This window comes from Lepus europaeus, chromosome 9, assembly GCF_033115175.1.
Source record: "Lepus europaeus isolate LE1 chromosome 9, mLepTim1.pri, whole genome shotgun sequence".
NCBI lineage: Eukaryota > Metazoa > Chordata > Mammalia > Lagomorpha > Leporidae > Lepus > Lepus europaeus.
Window position 1 is genome coordinate 121,293,750 of NC_084835.1, and position 13,428 is coordinate 121,307,177.

Genomic DNA, 13,428 nt, shown 5'->3' on the forward strand with positions numbered 1-13,428 from the left:
CCTATCAGACTTGATTACCCTGGTGACTCATGGTTGTTAAAAAATTAGGCTCCAGGTTGACATTGGAGCTGGCACAATTTTCACAAGCAGTTTCCAGAAGAGCTTTCTAGATCATTTCCCTCAAAAAAGAGCTCAATTCTTTCTTGATTGCAACAGGTAAAAGACTTAAGCCATGGGAAATCATACTACTATCTTGGGGGTCACACGTGCAAAACTATAATATAAATCTTGCATATTAGGTAAACTGCCTCCACGTCAGACTGGCCCTTCAAGGCAGACATGTGGGGGCCAATGGCATCAAACAGATCATCTCTCTTCTCACACGTGCACACGAATCAGAAGTAAGCAGTGCTGAGCAAGGTGACATCTGGCCTTGAACCTCCAACTTTTGCCAGGAGAATCGTTTCTTCCTCTGAATTTCAAACATGGTTATCATGAGGGGGCATCAATTGCCACATCAGAAAAGCAAGTGGGGGTGCCCAGAATACGACTGTCACGGTACAACCACATGCAGTTCATGCTGAGCCCTGAGGAACTGGCTGCAGAACTGTAACAGCTACTTGAACTTGAACTTCAGCTCAGGCAATGAAAGTGATTGCCCAACAGCATACATGGATCAATAAGTTAAGCTTTCCTTTATATATTTTGGCTGAGGAAAGAACATGTAAGCTCTTTTCTGGGGATGGAGTTTGGAAATAGACAAACCAGTGGTGCAGACAGAAGGATGATTGTGCATAACTAACGAACTGAGCTCACCTGAGCCTCACTGAAACTTCCTGCCCGGAGAGCAGAACCACAAAAAGCCCTTTGGTTTGAAAGGATCTGGGCTCTGAGAACCTGTGAGCCATGGATTTTGCCAGATTGCTGTGCTCACGTCATTCCTGGATGGTTGGGAAAGCCAGAGGCACCAGCGGCTTCCACAAACTCTTGTCCCACTGGAGGAAGCCACAGCTTGGTCTCCAACGGCTGGAGAGGCAGGCCACAGGGCAGCAGGACGCAGCGAGGGGCTCCTCCCACCCACCCAGGAAGTCCCATGGGCTGTGGGGTGCCAGGTGGCAGGCGGAGGCAGCACGGGTGCATGAACAAGTGACTCCAGAACTCTCACAAGGTTTCTCTTCGGGGCCACACAGCCAAAGCCATGATGAACATGATGCGTTAATTCACTTAACTGTGGCTTCCAGCTCAGTCTGCAGTTTATTTAGAGAAAAGGAGACCAGTTGAGCATCAGGAGCAGGGAAAATGAACGGTTGAAATCTTGTGTATCCTAACGCAGTAAAAACTCCCACAGCCCAACAACACTGGCAATGTTCTGACTTCATCACACCCTAATTTCTTCTAGCCATTCCCAACACCAATTTACAGGTAGAACAAATTCAAGTATCTGCTTACAACATAAGGTCCCCTCTGCCTGCTCTAAAAATAATAATAATTTTTTTTTAATTTGAAAGGCAGAGAGACAGAGACAGAGATTTTCTATCCACTGGTTCACTCTCCAAACACCCATAACAGCCAAAGCCAGGCTAGGCCAAAGCCAGGAGCCTGGAACTTAATCTGGGTTTCCTGCATGATGGACAGCAGGAGCTAAGAACTTGAGCCATCACCTAATGCCTCCCAGGGTGTCCGTTAGCTGGAGGCTGGATCAGAAGCGGGGGAGCTGGGACTTGAACCAGACACTCAGACACAGAATGTGGATGGCGACTTAGCCAATGTGCCGAATGCGCACCCCCATTCTCTCTAACACATTTACGGTAAGGTGTTGATTTCAGTCCACACTGATGTGTGAGATGAGGAAACCCAGCGGCTGAGGCTGTTGTCAGCTCCCATACAAAGCAGGGCTGCCAGTGCACTCAGCCCCACACCCATCTGAGCAGGGTTCTGCTCAGAATCAACTCGCCTGCAGGACTGCCAAGGCCACTTCAGTTGGGAACTGGAAGCCAGTTCCTTGGACCCCACTCGTGGGCATTGATCGCCCCGGAGCCAGGGGTGGTCCCAGCAGCAGCACGTTTTAATGCTCTTTGTGTGGCCCTGGTTTCTGCTGCAAGAGGAGCCAAGGGCAGCGGCAGCACGGAGAGAGGCTCTAGAGCCACCAGCCCCTGGGACTCAGGACACACAGACAAGCTCAGCCACAACCTCCTAGAGTTCCCGTCTCAGAGAGACGCCCAGGATGCCTCATGATACCAAATGGCAGCAGCAGTTCCAGATGTGCATGTTCACGCCCCTGATCCAGTCCTCTGACGGCACAGACAGGAGAAGGAAGCAGGTTCACTTTCCCAAGAGCACTGGCAAACACCTCTGCTGCCTCCTCGGTTCTGACAGAGCAGAATAGCTTCCCACTATGGCCAGGAGACAGGATGCTTCGCTCAAGCCAATCTTAACTCATCCTGGAATTAGGAGTGGGGTAAATCCCACGCATAACACAGGCTGAGCATGAGGGAAACAGGTCTCCTGAAAGCTTAATCTGGGTGCTGTTATCAGAAGGGGAACAGAGGTTTGCTGGCAAGAAAGAGATGCTCGTTGCCAACAGCCAGTGCTGAGATGCGTGCAAACAGAACAAGCCCCTCATTACTTACCTGAACCACCTGAGAGAAGCTACTTAGCAAGGAAGGCTTGCACTGGCTGTGTTTCAGAGGTTCAAAGATCGAGTGACCCCATGGTCTGCTGTCTATGAGAATGCACGGGGGGAGGGCCACGGTGAGCCAGGAAGCAGAGGGCCACCGTGACTCGGCCGTGGAGCTCCATCCCAGCAACCTCCCCCAGGCACATCTTCAGTCTCCACCGCGGTACCAAGCGCCCACCATCAATCCAGGACTCTCGGATTTAAACATCTACATGAGTTTTTGGGAACTAAACCCTGTTCACCCCACAGGAAGCTCCAAGGGACAAAAGCACCTGACTCCCTGTTAATGGGGCACATGGTCTGCTTGCACAGACCCTGGATAATGCTGCCCGTACCCAGGCTGCACTTGAGCACATGCCATGTACAAAGATCTCTGACGGAGCTAGCCCCTCGGTACTACCCATGTCCTTCCACAGGTCATCAACGCTCCACTCCCTTCTTCCTCGCAGGTGCTAGGGCTGCCTTCTCCCTCCACCACTTCACTGCTGGTGGGAAGACTCAGCAATAGAACACAGCAGGCATGGCTTTTCCATTCCTCTCGCTCCGTCCCCTGCCCCACTCCCAACGTCGTTGACGCCTTGCCTCCTTGGCCCTTCCACAATGGATGGTTCTTCTCCCAGGGCCAAGCCCAACGTGCCCAGGAGTCACCAGCCCATTCGTGTCCCTCCTCTCCCCAGGGACCTCAGCTCTCAGCCCCTTCCTCCACAGCCCCAGCCTCTGCCACCCATACACAACTCTCCAAGCACTGAAACTCATCTTCATGTCTTCTGCCTTTAAAATTAAAAGAGGGGTGAGCTTTTGGCATAGCAGTTAAGACACGTGCACCCCTTACCAGACTGCCTGGGTTTGACACCTGGCTGTGTTTATGACTCCAGCTTCCTGCTGGTGCACACCCTGGGAGGCAGCTGTATGGCTCAAGTGATTGGGCTCCTGTCACACAATGGGAGGCAAGAACCCAATCACTTGTAGAAACCTGGTCTGGGCACCTGGCTCCCAGTTTTGGCACCAGCTGGGGGCCATTGTGGGAATCTGGAAGAAGATGGATGGAAGGAGGGAAAGATGGATGATGGATAGATGTATGTCTAGAAAGATGGATGATCTCATTGAACAGATTGCAAATACAGATGTCAAGACACAGATGATACTCCAAGTCATTAAAATAGTTGATTTTGGCCAAGCAGGGTAAATAGAGAGATTGGCATCAAACAACACGACACAGCCTTAGGTAACAGCCCCTTTGTGGGTAGAAGACTCTGCTGGTTGCCAGTGCTTCTCCAACCACAGGGACTCCAAGATTGGACATCCCTAAATCTCACTGGTGATGCAGCTGCAGGTCCACAGAACACATTTAGGGTATGCTAATTTCCTTAAAAAAAGAATATATATATACTTTATCATAATAAAATATAATGGTAGTATTAGACTCCATTTAAGAACAATATAATTTTAGATTCAGAGATCATTCTCTCCCCAAGACTATTGACTTCTTTAAATAAACCCTTGCTCTTACCAATAACAGTAATAGTAGTAAGATAGCCCTTTGTTGATAAGGACAGATGTCTGCAATATATTACCAAGTGAAAAAGCTTTCCAATATGGTTCCATTTTCTGGAGAAATATAAAGTCACTCTGGAAGGGACAGACATTAAAATGCTAGCTGTCGTTATTCTCAAGTGGCCCCCGTATAATTGCTATCAACTAAATTTCTTCTTAAACATTACTGATTTGTGGGTTGGGCATTTGAGGCGGTAGTTAAGATGCTACTTGGTACATCTGCACCCCCCTCCATTGGAGTACCTGGATTCTAGTCCTTGCTCGGTCCCAACTCCAGCTTCCTGCCGATGTGCACCCTAACAGGCTGCAGATGATGGCTGAAACAGCTGGGTCCCTGCCTCCCGCATGGGAGAACTGGACTGAGTTCCTGGCTCCTGGCTTTGGCCTGGCTTGCCTGGCTGTTGCTGGTATTCGGGGAGTGAACCAGTGGATGGGAGATCTCTGTCTGTCTGCCCCTACCCCCATCTGCCTTTCAAATAAATGAAACATATTAAAAATTTAAAACATTTCTGACTTTTACTTCTTCTTTTCTAAGTATATTTATAAAAAGCAATAATTCTACAATAGAAAATTTCCATTTTTAAAATCTAAACACATGAAAAATGAAGTCCTACCTAAGTGCACACTTTTAGTCCCAGGCTCAGGAGATGCTACCAATAGTGTCCCTTTGCCTGCTGCTGGCCACCCAGAGTCTGTAATCTCCAGAGGGGTCCTCCAGATGTGAACCAGATTGTGTCTGCAGAAACCAGGCCGGCCTTCTTGACAACGTCAGGCACAGTGCTGCCTCCGAGCCTCTGAGCGTGAAGTCTCCTTTCCCAGCGACATTTCCATCAGCTTTGTCCATGGCTCATTGTTACTCAGTTCCCTACCCAGACGTCCCCATTCACGGAGGATGTCCTGACCCCACTGATGACAATCACACTCTCCCTGCCAGCCCCAAAATAAATAAATCTTAAAAAAAACCTAACTTCCACTTCTAAAAGAAAAGGATTCAAGAAAGGTTGTTAAAATTCTTCTCAGGAGAAAGCACAGATAAGTGAAATATTTCATATGCTTTCTGGGGATGGAAGGCTCCCGTGAAGGACTTTTGAAGTTGAGACAGGTGTCTCCGTTCCCGGTGCTGCTCGTGAGAGCCTGACGGCTAGCCAGCCAGGCCAGGAACTCCCATCATTTCTTGAGGGTTCCCTCTCCAAGAGACAGGCAGTGACTGCTCTCGTGAACAGCCGTTATTCACGGAGACGACACACAGAACCAAGAGTCATCCGTGGAAACATGAGCCTGAGATCAGCCAGGACAAAGCGGGGTGGGGTCTGGATTCAGCAGCACACACTACAGGAGCAGCTCCGTCAGCGCTTGTCAGTCCACCTTCCGGACGGACTGCCTCTCTCCCTGTCATCTGAAATACAAAGAGCCACTGCCCACGACCTGCTGACACGCACAACTATGGCCGCCTTCGTGGCTGCACACATTCCCACACCTGCTAGTCTGCTCAGTAGCGTGCTTGTCGCCAATCAGCTCACGTTAGCTGCACATGTAATAGCAATTATGCCACCGAATTGAATATTATGTAACTTGCAAATGCAAATATGGGCGATGTTCCCGTAAAGATCATGAAGACAAAGCCAGATGCTTGTGAAAGCTTTAATTAAGAGGTTGTTGTGATAACTGATTAGATGCAAGGGAACTCTAAGAGGCCCAGCAGAAAATTCTAGGAACATTGCAGTACAGAGACAGCTTTGCGAACTTCTTTATTCCCCCGTAAGGAAAGGACAAGGGAATTTTAACTGATGGGTTGTGAATGCTGAACTCCAGTCAGGGGCTTCATTCTTGCCCAGTGAATAAACTAAATGAACATCAAGTGATTGTGATTTTCCATTTTACATGGCTTGGACAATCACCCACCCAACCTTACATTCTACCACATTCTAGAAACAGGAAGAGAGGACAGCCAACCCGCAGTCACAAAGGTGAGCAGGGACATCTACAAGCACCGCTGGATTTACTGTTATAAAGCTCTAAGGCCCTCAGGCCTCACGTCACTTATTTTCTGGCAAAGCCATTGCTTAGGAAACTGACAGCGTCTGGATCTTCTGGGAGCCTCAAGGAAGAGGCTTACGACTGTAGAGGAACAGCCGAGAGCTGGCCGTGAGCTCCACGCTCGCTCTGGCGGGAAGAGGTTCGGGAGAGAAATGAAAGGGACCAGAATCCAGTTTGGACTTAAAAAGCACAGGCAGGGAGCCAGAAGGGGTACAGCTCTCAGTGGAACAATTCTGAAACATGGCAGCAGGTGACACGGAGCGCCACGGGACAGAAGGGCGGAGATCTGCTCTGCGGGTACCCTAATAGCAGAAAACTTCAACCCAAAACACATCCCACCCTCAGCTGCATCTCCTGGGCCATCTGCAAGTGACTCAGCGTCCAGGGGCCAGAGAGAAGAGGACGGCGGTGGCCAGTCCTGAATGCTGAGATGGTGGTTCCCAGGAGGAGGGTGTCCCTTGGGGGTCCCTGAGCACTACAGGTTTTAGCTAAAGGCAGGCGAGGCTGGGGAGTGCTGTGCACACCTCACCAGCACAGAAGAGCCTTGGCCTGACGCGCTGAGATACTGCAGCTCTGCAGAGATAAGGGGTAACTTAGCACAAGTTGGCACAGGTTATCAAACTCCGGGCCGGGAGCGCAGAACTTCCCCGACCTCCGGTACCTCACTTCCCCGCCCCCGCCTCGTGCTGGGTGCTGATAACCTGGCACGCTCGGTGGCCCCCAAGCTCCTGGACACTCTGCCAGATCTACACTAGCGCAGCCATCCACGGTGCTTCTCCAGGCACTGGATCTGCGTGCTGGGCAGATCGGGGCTGTGTCAGGTAACGTCATTCTCCACCTCCTGCCAGGCTGAGCGAATGAATGGGCTCTGGGCTCCACAATACCAACCGGCCGTCAGCCTCGCCGGCCTGCAATTCCCAAAGGGCCATGCAGCCTGCGTCAGGGCCTCCTTGGCTGGGGTAATCGCCAAGGCTTCTGGGCAGCAGTGATAGCAAGTGCTAAGGATAATCTGATGATGATGGGAACACTAGCCAGGGCCAGGTACTAGAGATAGAAACTGTTAGGGTATTTCAGCCACTGCCATTGTTCAAACACAGGCTAGGTTGATGGAACTGGACCAGGCTCTGCAGATACAGAAAAAATGGCCTGGGCATCCCCAGGGGAGACTGTTAGTGAGCACTGACGGTAAGAATTCAGAAGAGATGGTCTGGAGGCCTGGAGCACAGCACAGCATTTGGGGAGGAGGGGAAGATGGAAATGAGAGAGGCAGACCGCCCGGTCTTCTATAGACAAATACTACGTATAAACAACGAATTTAGCAACAGCAAAGGTCACAGATTTCATTCAAACCACATATACATGGTCAGAATAGGAGACACAAGAGTGCCCCCCGCCCCCCGACATCGCATCTTACACCGTGAAGGAGGCCACGTCATAAACAGACAGGTGATTGAAGGGGAAGGGGGCTTCTGGAATGAACTGGAAGATACTCCCACAATAGGACAGCTGGACTGGGCTCTTCCCTGGGCACAGAGGAGGACTTGGCCTTGACCATGTTGAATTTCTTCTCTATTTTAAAGACAGAGACATTGACAGAGACAGAGAGAGATCTTCCATCTGCTGCTTCATTCCCCCAAATGCCCACAACAGCCAGGGCTTGGCCAGGTCAAATCCAGGAGGCAAGAACTCAGTTAGGGTCTCCCACGTGGGTGGCAAAGACCCCGGTGCTTGGGCCATCACCTGCTGCTTCCATCTCTGCATTAGCAAGGAGCAGAGGAGCGAAGGGGCTGGGTCTCAAACCGGGCACTCGAACACAGGATGCGGGCATCCCAAGCAGCATCTTAACTGCTGCACCAAACGCTGCCCCCGGTTTTTTTTTTTTTAAAGATTTATTTTATTTATCTGAAAGACAGAGTTACAGAGAGAGGTAGAGACAGAGAGAGAGGTTTTCCATCCTCAGATTGTCCAACAGCCAGAGCTGAGCTGATCCGAAGCCAGGAGCCAAGAGCCAGGAGCCTCCTCTGGGTCTCCCACATGGGTGCAGGGGCCCAAGCACCTGGGCCATCCTCCACTGCTCTCCCAGGCCACAGCAGAGAGCTGAATCAGAAGAGGAGCAGCCGGGACTAGAACCGGCACACCCATAAGGGATGCCGGCGCTTCAGGCCAGGGCTTAAACCTGCTGTGCCACAGCGCCGGCCCCTGCCCCCAACTTTTCAAAGAACAGCTTTGTTGAAATAGAATTCTTGGGCCCATTGCTGTGGTGCAGTGGGTTACGCTGCGCTTGCAATGCTGGCCTCCCATATCAAAGCACCTGGTCAAGTCCTGGCTACTCCACTTCCTATCTAGCTTCTTGCTACTGTGCCTGGGAAAGCAGCAGAAGCTAGCCCATGTGATAGGGGCCTAGAAGCTGGCCCAGGTGATAGGAGGCCCTGAAACCCATGTGGGAGTCCCTGAGGGAGCTCCTGCTCCTGGCTCCAGCCTGGCCCATCCCCAGTCATTGCAGCCACAGATGGAAGATCTTTCTCTTTGTATCTCTCCCTCTCTCTGTTGCTTTGTCTTTCAAATACATAAATCTTAACAAAAAGAAACATAATTTTCATGCCATACAGTTCACCCATTCAGAGTGTACAGTGCCATGGTTTTTAGTATATCCAGACCTGTACAATCATCATCACAACCAAATGCAGAACATTTTCATCAACCTCCAAAGAGGCCATGGTCACTCTCTGTTCCCCCTTAGCCTCCTCCACAGCCCTCCAAGGATTTGCCTGATCTGAGCATTTCATATACACTGGATCTCACAGTATGTGGCCTTTTAGGAATGGCTACTTTCACTTTTCAAAGATTCAATCAGGTAGCATTTTTAGTACTCTTTATTGCCAAACAAGACCTCTGTATGAGTGCAATGAATCTGGATTATCTGTCATCTATTGAACATTTGAGTTGTTTCCACTTTTTGGGTGGTGTGATCATCACGTACAAGTTTTTGTCTGTATATCTCTTTCTCCTTTAGGTATATTCCTGGTAGTGGGATTGTCAGGTTGCCAAGGATGCTAACTCTATAGTTAACTTTTTAATGAACTGGGATACCATTTTCCACAGTGGATGTGCCATTTTACATTCCCACCAGCGATGCACATGGATTCCGGTTTCTCTACATTTTGTCAAAACCTGCTAGCATTGCCTTAATTATAGTTCTCCTAGTGGGTGTCCAGTGCTCTCTCTGTGTCTTTGATTTGCTTCTCTCTGTGTTGAGTTGTGCTAATGATGCTCACCAGTCATTTCTGAATTTTTATTGCAGAAGTACGATGCAGATATTTTCCCACTTTAAAATGTGGTTATTTGTCTTTTATTGAGTTCTTTATTCTAGACACAAGTCCCTCAGATGGATGGCTTATAAGTATTTTCTCTCATTCTGCTGTCTTTTCACTTAGCTGATGGTGTCTTTTGAAACAATGTATTTTTAAAATTTTGAAAGTCAGTTTCTCTGTTTCTTCTTCTGTTGATTGCGGTTGTGATGTTATTATCTAAGAAACCACTGTCTGATCCAAAATCATGAAGATTTATTCCAAGATAATTACATATTTTTTTCTTGTGTTCTTAAACTTAATAGCTGATAACATTTAAATGTGAAGGTGATATTACTCTGCTATATAACAATGTTAAATGTTTCCATCTGATAATTCTTGAATGAGCTCTCCCTAAACAACTATTGACTTATAAAGCATGGCAATCATAATTATGTATTACTCCCAAATTCAGTTTAGCAACAGAATACTGGGGAACTGAAACACGGTGTTTCAAAGGTAGTGAGGGGTCTCCACAAGAACAAATGTCACAATTATCAGTGAATTTCAAACCTTTTCTATTAGAACTTCTGACTGATCCGTTGTTTAGAGAATTTGGGCCAGCGCAGTGGCACAGCATGTCAACAAAGTATGAAGGCATGATGAGGATGGGCGGATGAAGAGCGCACAGGCTTTTATTGAAAGTGAAAGGGTGAGCGGAGGAGGCAAGAGCCCGGGGCACGAGAAGCAGCCGGGTGGGTACTATGGCTGGGATCACCACCGTCAAGGCGGTAAAGCCCCAAGATCCAGGTTTTGCAGCAGCAGGCGGCTGATGCAGAGAGAGCCGGGTGCCTTCAGCGGGAGTGGAGGGAGAAAGGCGGGCCCGAGAGCAGGCTGAGGCTGAGGCGGCCTCGCTGAACCGTAGGATCCAGTTGGAGGAAGAGGAGCTGGACTGAGCTCAGGAGCACCTGGCCACTGTCCGGCAAACGTTGCAGAAGCAGACAAAGCTGCTGCTGAGAGTGAGAGAGGCATGAGGGGTATTGAAAACTGGGCCTTAAAAGATGAAGAAAAGATGGAACTCCAGGAAATCCAACTCAGAGAAGCTAAGCACGTTGCCCAAGAGGCAGACAGGAAGTGTGAAGAGGTGTAAATCGGCGATTATTGAAGGAGCTTGGAAGGCACAAAGGGGCTGAGCTGGCAGTCCCACTGCTGAGAGATGGATGGGCAGATCAGACTGGTGGACCAGAGCCTTAAATGTCTGAAGAAAAATATTCTCAAAAAGAGGACAAATATGAGGAAGCAATAAAGATTCTCAGCAATAAACTGAAGGAGGCAAAGTCCTGTGCTGAATCTGCTGAGAGATCCGTAGCCAACTGGAAAAGACAGCTGATGATCTGGAAGAGCAACCGAAATGCACAGAGGAGCACCTCTGTACACAAAGGTGCTGGACCAGACTCTGCTTGAGCTGAACGAGAGGTAGAGCACCCCAGTTCTGCCCTGCCGCTGCTCCTCCCTGATCCCGGCCCCACCTGAGGCCGGCCTGCCCAGCGCTGACCTCTACACTGAGGGCTGATCTTTTTTCCTGAAGCAATTTTTTTAATGGAAAGCTTTTATTTAATAAATATAAATTTCATAAGTACAACTCTTGGATTATATCAGCTCTTCCCCCCATGCCTGCCCTCCCACCCCCAAACCATCCCATCTCCTATTCCCTCTCCCATCCCATCTTCATTAAGATTCATTTTAATTATCTTTATATACAGAGATCAACTCTATACTAAGTAAAGATTTCAACAGTTTGCACCCACACAGGCACACAAAGTATAAAGTACTGTTTGAAGACTAGTTTTACTGTTAATTCTCATAGTACAACACATTAAGGACAGAGATCTTACATGGGGAGCAAGCACACAGTGACTCCTGTTGTTGATTTAACAACTGACATTCTTATTTATGACATCAGTGATCAGCCAAGGCTCTTGTTGGGAGCTGCCAAGGCTATGGAAGCCTCCTGAGTCCACAAACTCTGACATTATTTATACAATGCCATAGTCAAAGTGAAAGTTCTCTACTCCCTTCAGAGAAAGGTACCTCCTTCTTTGATGGTCCCTTCTTTCCACCAGGACCTCAATCACAGAGATCATTCATGTAGGTCATTTTTTGCCACAGTGTCTTGGCTTTCCATGCCTGAAACGCTCTCATGGGCTTTTTAGCCAGATCTGAATGCCTTGAGGGCTGATTCTGAGGCCAGAATGCTGTTTAGGGTATTTGTCATTCTATGAGTCTGCTGTGTGGCTGAGGGCTGATCCTTAACTGGAAGAAGGCCACTTTCTTCTTTTGCCACTCACCTCTTCTATCCTTAAACCCCTCCCCCATGTCTTCTTCACCAAACTGTCTCTGCCTCTTCCCAGGGATTCCAGTGGGACTAGAGGCTGAGCACTTTTGGGAACAACATTCAAGGGCATGTGAACACAACACAAAGCGTCTTTACACGCATGCTGTGATGTGCACATTCTGTAATGACTTTTTTGTTGTAGGGACCATTCTGTAAAACATTTCAAGCAAGTCCACCCTCTGAAGGAGCAATCTAATCCTTCTCTTACTTTTTGAAGGTAACTGTCCATAGAGCAGGGAACGACGTGTGGGCCTGCCTTACTGGGAGCCAGACAGAGCCCAGGGAAGACTCCTCCATAGGGAACCTCATTGCTCTGTACAAAGTATCAGCCAAACCAAAGAGGTGATTCTGGGAGGAGTTGGCCAAAAACAAACAAAAACCCCTCACTGCTCAGGTTTGCAGCTTTAAGGCATCTTTGTGGACCTTTTTTTCCCCCCATCAAAAGTGGCCAAATTAAGATGGTAAGACCTCTGAGACTAATTTTTGTCCCTCCTCTGCCCCTTCCTGACAGCTTGCAGAATGGATCATGTGCCTCTTAGGTTGAGGTGATCACTTCACTGCTTTTCCTGCCTCCTTGAAGGAAAGAAAACTGTTTTTGCCACCGATTTAGCCATATAAAACTCATCTCACCCCCTTTGCTGGGTCTGAGGCTGCTGTTTCTAAAAGTGCCATCTCGCTGTGCTTTGTATCCATCAGGGCTAGAGAAATCTTGAAGAGCTTCTGCACAAGACTTTAACATTTTTATATTATTTTGAAACTTTGCATCTTGGGCCAGCCTTTCTGGCTGAGAGCACTCCACAGTCTGGGCTGGCGGTGAGCTGCTCTTCCCAAGTTTCTTTCCTGACCCGGCCCCACTTTTAGTGAGGTTTCTGTGAGGTCTGTTAAGGGCATATCCTACAGCTTATTGGCTTAAAATGTACTCTCCTTTGGTGTGCTCTCTTTGGGGCCTGTTGGGAGAAAGAAAAACCAATAGTGTAGCTGTTTTGATACAATTATTGGTAAGTGTCTTTTTGAAAGAAAGAACCAGTCCCTTCCCCCCCCCCCAAAAAAAAAAAAAAAAAAGTAAAAGAGAGAGCAGAGCTCTCTCAGCACAGGGGCTCAGCAGGAGGGATCCCTGCTGGGAGAGTTCACAGAAAGGCTTTAGTTAATGGTCACCCAGCTGTTTGTAAAAGGCTTGTTCCCTGCACAGGGTCAGTTTGCTTGTATGCAAAGCTTGCCTTTAGGGCTTGCAACTTCCAGTATTAGAGACCATTCTCCCCACCATGTAGCTGCCTTTTAAAGATTTATTTATTTATTTGAAAGAGAGAGTTACAGAGAGAGGGACAGAGGGAGGGAGGGAGGGTGGGAGGGAGAGAGAGATAGAGAGATGAGAGATTTCTTCCATCTGCTGGTTCACTCCCCAGTGGCCCTAACAGTGTTGGCTGGGTCAGGCCAAAGCCAGGAGTCAGGAAACAGGAGCTTTCTCCAGGTCTCCCATGTGGGTGGCAGGAACCCAAGTTCTTGGCCATCTCCTGCTGCTTTCCCAAGTGTGTAAGCAG

General features: G+C 48.7%; 1 pseudogene; it reads left to right on the plus strand.

The window, feature by feature from the left end:
• The first annotated feature begins 10,259 nt into the window (after positions 1–10,259).
• LOC133766396 (tropomyosin alpha-3 chain-like) lies at positions 10,260–10,975 on the plus strand (annotated as a pseudogene).
• The last annotated feature ends 2,453 nt before the right edge of the window (positions 10,976–13,428 follow it).